Source organism: Apium graveolens, chromosome 11 (genome assembly GCF_009905375.1).
Source record: "Apium graveolens cultivar Ventura chromosome 11, ASM990537v1, whole genome shotgun sequence".
In the NCBI taxonomy this organism is placed as follows: domain Eukaryota; kingdom Viridiplantae; phylum Streptophyta; class Magnoliopsida; order Apiales; family Apiaceae; genus Apium; species Apium graveolens.
Window position 1 is genome coordinate 82,602,833 of NC_133657.1, and position 11,451 is coordinate 82,614,283.

Below are 11,451 nucleotides of genomic sequence, written 5' to 3' on the forward strand. Positions count from 1 at the left end.
ATAAGATGTTGTATCGCATTCTGATTGTTCTCCAGCTGAAGTTAGGATGATTACGGTTGTTGGGATGATAAGTGGATGGAACTGGTTGCTGCGACCTCTGAAAGTTGCTTACAAACTGAGTTGATTCACTAGAAATAGCACACTGCTCAGTTTCATGCGCACCTGCACAAAGCTCACAGACACTTGTGATCTGATTAACTCCATAATTAGCCAAAGAATCCACCTTCATCGTTAACGCATTAAGCTGAGCAACTATAGCAGTAGCTGTATCCACCTCCAGAATTCCCGCTACCTTTCCTTGAGTTAGTCTCTGAGTTGGGTTCTGGTATTCATTAGGAGCCATCAGTTCAATCAATTCATAAGCTTCATCATAGCTCTTAGCCCATAAGGCTCCACCTGATGCTGCATCGAGAATGGGTCTAAAATGTGCTCCCAAACCATTATAAAAGCAGTTGATAATCATCCAGTCAGGAATCCCATGATGAGGACACTTCATAAGCATCTCCTTATAACGCTCCCAAACTTCACATTAAGACTCTCCCGATCGCTGCGCAAATTGAGTAAGAGCGTTCCTGATTGCAGCCGTCTTTTCCATAGGGAAGAATTTAGTAAGAAACTTCTGAGAAAGATCTTCCCAAGTAGTGATAGAACCTGCTGGTAGAGAATGCAACCAGCACTTAGCTTTATCCCTCAGAGAGAATGGGAAAAGCCTTAGCTTAACAACATCTTCAGAAACATAGTTGAATTTGAAAGTGTCACCGATCTCGATGAAATCTCTAATGTGCATGTTGGGATCTTCCGTTGGAGAACCCCCAAACTGGACTGAATTCTGCACCATCTGAATTGTGCTAGACTTGATTTCAAAGGTGTTAGCCGCGATGGCTGGTCTTATAATGCTAGACTGAATGTCATTGATCTTCGGTTGAGAAAAATCCATCAAAGCCTTCGGATTCGCTGCTGGTTCTCCCATTGCAACAAAACCATCTTCTTCAACTTTTTCCTCAACAAAGACTTCTTCTTCAAGAACTTCTTTTTCCTCACGAGATTGAGAACGCGTTCGCATACACGCTCTCTAGAGTACCTGAAACACAACAAGTACCCTTGTAAGTAAGATATCCGAGTCAGTGAACTTTAACGACCACTGATGTCAAGCACATAAACTAAATTAAACACCGAGTCCCTGGCAGCGGCGCCAAAAACTTGTTAGCGCAAAAACACGCGCTAAAATTACACGCAAGTATACGCGTTCTCAAGTAGTATAAGATAGAAATCAGATTCGTACCCACAGAGACTCTTTTTAGTTAATTTAAGATTATGCACCTATGCAATAATGGTATGGCTATCGCTCAATGCTAAGACAATAACAATTTGAGATGTTTATAACTGAGATTAAACTAACATACAATTAACTAAGAATAAAAGTGATTGAATTAACTATATGAGATAAACATGGGATTCTAACTTCATTAAATACTTCATTCAAAGTCATTGTTCTTAACCTTAGCATCCAATGGTGATGACAACTAATCATATAACATGAAACTAGTAAACGCCAACTTTCGTTGCACGAAACCCTACTACTAGACATCCACAAAAGAGATAGAAGCTAAGTAGACACCAATTATGCTAAGACCCCATTTGTCTATAGAATTTGACAACATAAAGGTTTAATGAACAAGTTATCTATCGTGATTACATAGGCCAAGTAAGATGGTTAAAATTACCTACGAATCATGCATAATAAATACATGAACCTATGCTAGCATGGCAAGTTCTAAATCTCTATATTCAATATCGCTTCAATAGAGATTAACAAACTATCTTATATGTTCGCGACGCACATAAGACGAATACGCACAACCAATACTAGGATATCATACAATCACCACACACTTAGGTATCAAAATAATTAACTATAGAAATCCATAAGTAAATCCGTTAGAACCCCATGACAACTATTAGTTCATAACCGAACTCATCGTCACCATGGGTTCCTGTGAAAGCATGGTAAATAAATTAGAATAAACTAGGTCTGAAATAACTGAATAATAATAACAAAGTACGTTAACAAGAGTATTAGGTTCAAACAACAAAGAAAAGAAGCATCTGAGATTACAACTTAAGCAAAGAATCACAAGTAAAAACAAGATCTTCTTCTCCTTCATTGTATTGTGCTATTAGGTCTTCTTGCTGCTATCTCCTTGCTCTTCTATAAGAAAAATGTCTTTTAAAAGTCTTTGAATACCATTCCAATAGATCAGGAGTCCAGCAAATTAATATTATAATAGAATCAAGATTCCTGAAATTCGACATAGCGCGACCGCCCTCAAATCCAGCGCGGCCGCCCTGAGTTTCTGACAAATGGGCGCAGCCGCTCCCAAGACTAGCGTGGCTGCCCTGACCTTCTGGAAATTCTAATTTTTCTTTTTTCCTTGACTTCAATTGCTGGTTTCTTTCATGCTAACTCCCGAGGCTCCATCCTAACACCCTTTTAGCATAGAACAATGTAAAATTTATTCCTTCTTCCAAATATACCCTGAAATGCAAAACACTACAAAAATACATCAAAACACAAATAACTTGAGTACAAATCACCAATTCGAGCCTTTACGAAGCGTTCTAAGTGGATATCAATTCCACTTATCACCTAACGAAAAAGACTAGGACGGTGGAACAACCCTCGCTGGAAATCGCCTTGATGAGAGGAAAGTTTTTGAGATTTAGAAAGGTGTGAAAAGAACAACACTTCACTTCACTCTTATATATAGCTCTCAAAAGGGAATTTGAATCGACTGAAAATCCATTAGATCAAAGCCCAAAAAAGGAGAGGCCCATAAAAGGAAGAATCTAGAAAATTCTAGAAGGTACGAGGAGAAGAGCACGTCGAAAAAAGGGAGAATCCTGCTCGAAATTTCATACCACCGGGATGACGAAATAACCCATAATTCGACGAGAGTGCTCGTCGAAAAAAGGGGGAATCCTGGTCAAAATTCAACACGACCAGGATGATAAAATAACCCATATCCGATGGGAGTGCTCGTCAAAAAAGGGGGGAATCCTTGTCAAAATTCCACACGACCAGGATGATAAAATAACCCTTAAGCTGACGAGACTGCTCGTTGAAAGAGGGGAGAATCCTGGTCAAAATTCCACACGACCAGGATGACAAAATAACACATAATCTGACGAGAGTGCTCGTCGAAAGAGGGAAGAATCCTAGTCGAAATTCTACACGACCAGGATGACAAGTTAGCAAATAATTCTATCAGAGTTCTAGTCAAAATTTGACCAAGATGTCTCCTAATCGAATTTTGACCAACAACTCTTGTTGAAGCAAGAATGCATTTTGGTCGAAAATCGGTTTGACCAAGATTAAGAAATGGCCCATAATTCGACCTGAGCTCTGGTTGAATTTCGACCAAGAATAAAGGAAAATTCAAAAATTTATGAAAAATCCCAAAAGAGTCAAGAAATTTATGAAATAAATTCTAAAAATCTTGAAAAATTGGGAAGATGATCTTTGAGTCAGTAACAAGCCAGAAAAATAGAAAAAACATTCCCGAAAATTAAGAATTAAAGAGTAAATCTTGAAAATTACCAGCATTTGGGGTATTAACCGATTCAAGGCATATTCTTGCAAAGGAAGTGTGTAAGGAAAATGAGTATGGATAATTTCCAGAAAGTAGTTTGAAGCCTCGAGAATGGTAAATCGTTGTAAACGTGTAAGTCGCTCCACACTTTACGATAAAAATGATACCCTGCAAGGGTAAAACAATAACTTAACTTCTACAAAATCTTATATATTCTCCTATTAGTTGGGCGCAAATGATAGGGGATAAAAATAATCCTGACTGTGTAATAAATAAGCGCATTAATTATGCCTGATTTGGTCCAAAGATGAAACTCGGTTATTAAGGCCCAAAAAATAATATTTCATTAATTGGGCTCAAATGGCCCGCAAACCAAGGATTTATTATTAAAATTTATAGGCCTAGTATCAGCCCAAGTTGTGATTGAGAAAACAAGTTCACATCGGAATCAAACTCTTAAAAGGGTAGTTCTCAAGCCACATAATCCTATAAGGAAGCAAATCTCTACATTCTAGGACTCCTAATTCTATTCTAAATCTGAGGTGCCCACCAATTCTCCTAACCTTAATCCAATTCAAAGCATCCCATGCCTATATAAGGGGCCTCACCCCATAGATCAGAACTACATTTTTTGACTTGATCCTTAGCATACAACAAGGTATGTAGGCATCTTGTGAAGGCAGATTGAGTTATGAAACACAAGAGCATTTAAATAGAGGTTTGAGCTCATGAACCCTAGCATTAAACATGCCCTAGTTTTTTACTCATAACAATTGCCAACATGTATACAATAATAAGCGAAAACATCATAACAAGGAAACTATTTTTATAATGAAATTATTGCATAATAATAATTTATATGTTAACATCCCCCTCAAACTCACGATGGTAAATCGAGAGTTAGGAAAACAAGAAACGAAGTCACATAACCAAATGATTCAAAGCTGCAACTGAGAAAATAAGAGTATCCAAACAAATTCCAATATAGTCACAAATCTAAAATAACCAAAAACTTCCAATAGAATTTATAGCGCAACAATATAAGAGAAATCTTCCAAACACACAATAACACAAGAAAAAACATAGCCAATACCCAAATAAACAATCTGAACAATTGAATTACCAATCCAAACAAACAAACAAACTTCAACTAACCAAACAATAACCAATCCAAACAAACCCAATAACCAATCCAAACAAACTTTAAATAATTGAATTTAAGTCAACAAACTGTATCCAATCCTCAACCAAATAAAAACTGAATCCTAATTCAAAACTGTATCCAGATCTAATCTAATCTCGCGAAGGGTCAGTGTGCTTATAGCACTAGATAAACTAAACCAATGTGCCTAGAGCACCAAATAAACTAAAATAATTCCTCGAATGGCCAATGTGCCTAAAATACCAAAAAAACTAAAACAATCACACAAAGGGTCAATTGTGCCTAAAACACCAAATAAACTAAACCAATCCCACGAAAGGCCAATGTGCCTAGAGCACCAATAAACTAAACCAATCCCACGATGGGCCAAATGTTCCTAGAGCACCGGATAAATAAAAAAAGTTAAAGAAATATAAATATGCGCCTAGGGCTACTCCCATCATAGATCACGCGAGAAATAGAAATAAGATGAGATGGAAAATATGAGAAAAAAAATAAAACTCCATTTCCTGAATGGTAAATCATGGCTCTATATCATGTGCGAAGAAGTATACAGATGCGCATAGGGCTACTCCCATCATAGATCACGTGAGAAAGAGAAAAGAAAGTGAGATGGAAAGTAAGGAAGAAAATATATCAATTAGTCAATATCATCAAAGAGATGTAGAAAGATCCCGACCAAAAAAAAATGAAATTACAAGAAAAAACTCCAATCAAAATTAATATTGTTTCCCCAGAGAAAACTAACCAATTCGAAGTAAAAAAATATTAATTATGATTAAAACTCACGAGCATCCAAATAACCGATTCAGAGAAGACGAGAAAAAAAATAGTAATCGAAACACATATTTTAAACCACACATATGGAATCCACCCCCGATATAACTCACCATTAACCTATCCCGGATCGAATCATAGCTCTTGATACCATGATAAAGAATAAAGGGAAGAGAGAGAAAAGTAAAAAGTGGGATTTTATAATAATACGACTTGTTATCAATTACAAGGGAATGGGGATTTATATAGCCAACAGGTACACAACAATAAATGAAAAGATCTTAAAAAGGAAACTATTACAATAATGAAACTATTGAATAATAATAATATTTTATATGTTGATAGTTATTTCTGAATTAAACTCTTATTTTTATCATCATTTTTTATTAGATGTTGTGATTGAAATTGTGAATGTACTAATATTTGTATTTTGTGATTTATGTTTAGTTTGGAATTCCAGGTTTGGTATTATGGCTTCACTATAAGGTACTTTTGCTTAGTAAATTAAGATAATCGTTATGTTTTTAAGGTTATTCTTATATTTATTTTTTAATGTGATCATAAAAAACACAGTTAACATACAAGTCAATCAAATTGATAGATGTCGAGAGTAGGACGCCAAAATATGAGGTTAACGCAGTTTATTGGACATTATGTTGGAATCAAGTTTTCCGATAACAAAAAATTTGTAGAATAGTTGAGAAAAGTGGTTCTTCTCCAAATTTATTATTCAAAATGACCAACACGAAACTGAAAATCCATTTTTTTATTCTATTTAAAAGCACGTTTAAAAGGCCGTTGCGAAACGTGACTTAGTAAATAGTTAATAATATTAACCAGTTTAAATTATTTATTTAAAACCATTATCCTTATTATCTTAAATATAAGATTTACTATTTTTTCAAACTAATACAAGAAATTATATTTAATTTTGTTAAAATTAAATTAAAAAAAATCGTATAATTTTTTTAAAAAAATCCGTGCATAGGACGGGTTATAAATTAGTATTTAATTATAAGAGCTATAACTCATACAATGGTAGTATTACAAAACATACCAAAAAAATATTGAAATTCAAATCACATGAACAAAAAATTTAAATGTAAAATTAGATTAATATTTTCAAAATGAATAAAAATTTAAATTCTGAATATAAATTGCAGTTTCTTTCTTTTGGAGGAACTAGGGACCTTTGCCCGCGCTCGCGTGCTAACTAAACTTTTTTTTATAAATTTTATATTTTTTTAACAATAAATAGATAAAAATATTTTTCATTTAATTTGGCGATTTAAATTTTAATTTTACCATAAAAGCCGCAGTTTCGGATTTACAGAAATAATATAACATAATATAGTCACGAATATTGCGATACACTGCCAGCCAAAATTCTTGTTAAAATATATTATTGAAAAAAATAATCAAATTAAATAATATGCAAAAATCATTATTTACAAAAATAATTATAGAAAAACATCAATACATTAAAATTTCGTAAAAATGTGTAAATTCCAAATTACGACCAAAGTGTTAGTGCAAGAGAAATTGACACATCTTCTCTCACGTCAAAAATATTTGGGTATCACTTCTACTACAACTACTACAGAGTAACCATCACTTCAATGATAGGTGGGAAGCTAGTTATTTACATTATTTATCCTACTCTATATATATTGAATTTTTAATATATATATTTAAGATATAAAATATGTATGTTTAATAGAAGAAGCATGAATAAAAAAATAATGTAATTTTTTTGCTTATATTTCTTTGTTAATAATTTTGGAATTGAAATAAAATCAAAAATTAAATCTTTATTGACGGTTTCTCGGCATCGTCGGGTGTTCTGCAACTCAAAAGGTATAAAAGAGAATATACAATAATTTTGAAATTGGAATAAAATCAAAATAAAATATTACTATTTCTCGATATTCAATAAGTAAAAAGTATAATAGAGGATATACAATAATTTTGAAATTAGAATAAAATCAAAATAGGATATTTATTGAAAGTTACTACCCCTCATATTCTGCATCTAAAAAGGTATAAAAAAATGATAATACAACAATTTTATGTAATAAAATTAAAATAAGATATATGCCGACGACTTAATGTTATGAATCGTGGGTGTATTGACTGTTTCTCAGCTTCGTTTTCGACGAAGAAACTATACAAAATTTTCAAATTGGAATAAAATCAAAATAAGATATTTATTAACTGTTTCTCGTCGTCGATTTTTATAACTAAAAAGTATCGTTGAGGATATGCAATAATTTTGAAATTAGAATAAAGTCAAAATAAGATATGTATTGATAATTTTTTAGCATCGACGATGACGACTGGTATTCTGCAACTAAAAGGTATAAAAGAGGATATACAATTATTTTGAAATTGGAACAAAATCAAAATAAGACATTAATTGACTGTTTCTCGGTTTCATTTACGATGACGCCCTTCTATAACTAAAAAGTATGATAGAGGATATACTATAATTTTGAAATTGGAATAAAATCAAAATAAGATCTTTATAGACAATTTCTCGGCGTCGTCTCCGACAACGCCTCATATTGCACAGCTAAAAACATATAAAAGAGGATATATAATAATTTTGAAATTGGAGTAAAGTTAAAATAAGATGTCAATTGACTGTTTCTCAGCTTCGTTTTCAATGACGCCTCGTATTATACAACTAAAAAGGTATAAAGAAAAATAATTTGTATCCAATATACAAAATATGGGATAAAAGTACGTTTACAACATTGGTGATGGATGAGATTGAAAGTTAATTGGATGCATTGCATACCGAAATAGATTGTCGATTTGGGAATGGATTAGATGATTTTGTTCTACACAACCAACTGAGGCTTCATGATGAGCTGTTTTTTCAATATATGGGAGATGTAACTTTTCAAGTTTGATGGGCAATTTAAATTTATATATTTGGATAATATGTAATCTGAATGAATTTTAAGATTGTAACATGTTCAACTTATTGTTTATTTGAATATGCTTAGGACATAAGTTCAGTTGTATCTTACTCTTAATGAGGTAAGACTACATGATTTTTTTTATATGTGTTTCATCGTTATTAATTGTTTTCGAGGATAACTGATTAAAAGCGTCCCTATAGACAATGTAAATTACCTAAGAACTTAAATTAAATATTGTGTTTGCCACAACATAGAGATAATATATATAGAAATTAGAGTAGTAGTAGTCATTGATCATGTGAAACTTAAACTTAATTGTTATATGACATTAATTGACTGTTTCTCGGTTTCGTTTTCGATGATGCCCCGTTTCTAAAACTAAAAAGTATGATGGAAGATATACAATAATTTTAAAATTGGAACAAAATTAAAATAAGATATTTATTAACAGTTGACGCCTCGTATTCTGCAGCTAAAAAGGTATAAATGAGAATATACAATAAATTTGAAACTGGAATGAATTTAAAATAAGATGTTAATTGACTATTTTCCGGCTTCGTTTTTGACGATGCCTCGTATTATGTAAATAAAAAGGTATAAATGAGTATATACAATAATTTTAAAATTGGACTAAAATCAAAGTATGATATTAATTGACTGTTTCTCGTTTTCGTTTTCAACGACACCTCATATACTATAACTAAAAAAATAAAAAGTATAATAGAGGATATACAATAATTTTAAAATCGGCATAAAATGAAAATAAAATATTTATTGACAGTTTATCGGTGTCTTCTTTGCAATGCCTCGTATTCTGCAATTAAAAGGTATAAAAGAGGATATACACTAATTTTGAAATTGGAATTAAATCAAAATATGATATTAAGTGTCTGTTTCTTGGTTTCATTTTCGATGACTCTCTGTATTATATAAATAAAAAGTAAAATAGAGATATACAATAATCTGAAAATTGGAATGAAATCAAAATAAGAAATTTATTAACAGTTCTTCGGTGTTGTATTTAGTGACGTTTTGTATTCATCAACTAAAAAAGTAGAAAAGAGGATATGCAATAATTTTGAAATTGGAATACAATCAAAATAAGATATTAATTTACTGTTTCTCGGCTTTGTTTTCGACGATGACCAGTATAATGCAACTAAAAAGGTATAAAAGATAATAGATAATAATTTTGAAATTGGACTAAAATTAAAATAATATATTAATTGACTGTTTCTTGGCTTCGTTTTCGATGATGCCTCATATTCTCTAACTAAAAAGTATAATATTAATAAAAGTTACAACAATATTTTATTATCTTTATTAATTTAAAATAGTTATGATACTTATGAAATTACTTTATTTTATCATATAATGACCTCACGTCATAGGATTTTTTAGCGAATACTGCAAGGTACAAAGACATTTAATTAAGTTTAATGATTATTACTATAATACTTGATTTTAGTATAAGGTATTTTGGAAAGAAAATATCAACCAATTTTTGTTCAAAATAATAAAAATTAGGCTATTATATATGTTCTTTTAAAAATAAAACTTTAAGTATAAAAAAATAATAATTAAATTAATTATATTTCCAAAAAATAAATACTTTATTCTAGAATATGATATATTTTTATATAAAGTACTGAAATAAAAATATGATAGTTTTTTGTGAAATTATTTTATGATAATTATTCATTTGAAATATAATCGTTTTTTATAACACGATGTTTTTAAATAAAATTATTAAGATTCAAAAAGTACTTGTAAAATATTTTAAAAAATCATAATATTAGACTCAATATGACACACATTAAGATCCTATATAATAAGTAATAAACTTAAGAGAGTTCTTATCTAAAATTTTGGTCATGTACCGACACAACAATGAATTAATCTCATATGTCAATTCTAATTTATTTCGGATAAGGTTAACTTTTTCTTTCGATTTAATATCTAATTCATATCGAAGTCGAAATATTTTAATTGATATCAATTCAAATTCTAATTCATTCATAGCTATATTATTCAAATTTATTAGGGTTGATGATGTCATGTATAAAGTTTGCATATTCATTGGACCCTAGTGGTTCCGTCATTAAGACCATTAAATTTACCAAAGAGTTTTGGAGTAAAGAAAATGATCTTGTTTATTTCTTATTTCTGGAATTGCAGTTTCTATTGTTGAAGTGTCATACCATTTTATTATACATATTGTTCGGGTTAACTTAGGCAAGTTTCCACATTCCTTACTTATAGACTTTGAGCAATATAGTACTGCAAATTATGTAGCAATGTGAACAATAATGTAAAATTTCGATTTTTTAGAACCTATTATTTTTTACTAAATTAATTTTTATTAATTAAAAATTAAATAATTTATATTATAGCACCTATTTAGTTTAATTTTACATTAAACTATAACATGGATATTACGATATCTATTATATAGATATTTATAATATATATGCTATTAAAATACACTTTTCATCCGATTTAAAATAAATTTTATATTCTTATTCCACGTTAAAATAAAATTAAAATAAATTAAATAAAATTAGTTGGATTTTTTTTGCTAAATAAATTAATTGGATTTGATTGATATAATGTACCTGTTATGGATCAAAAACTAAGGTATATTAATTGATGTGCTTATTACTAGGGAACGTGAGCTTCGAGGCTCGATTTGACTGCTCTTGTGTTTCGTGACTCGATCTGCCTTACAAGATGCCTACGTACCTTGTTGTGCCAAGGATCAAGTCAAAAAACGTAGTTCTGATTTGTGGGGTGAGGCCCCCTATATAGATGTTTGGAGTCCTTGAATTGAACTTGGGTTAGGAGACTTGGTGGTCAAGTCTCAGAATTAGAATGGACTTTGGAGTCCTAAGAAGTAGGAGGCTGATTCCTTATCCCACCAGGTTCCTTGGAGGCCAATCTACAAGGATTTATTTCTCCATTAGGACTCATCTTATCAGCTGACTTATCCCTTATT

General features: G+C 31.2%; 1 non-coding gene across 1 annotated transcript; it reads left to right on the plus strand.

Annotated features, from left to right (window-relative positions):
• Positions 1 to 473: 473 nt before the first annotated feature.
• LOC141698759 (small nucleolar RNA R71) lies at positions 474 to 580 on the plus strand. The gene has a single exon (XR_012565262.1). It is a non-coding gene; the product is annotated as a small nucleolar RNA R71 (small nucleolar RNA).
• Positions 581 to 11,451: the final 10,871 nt, after the last annotated feature.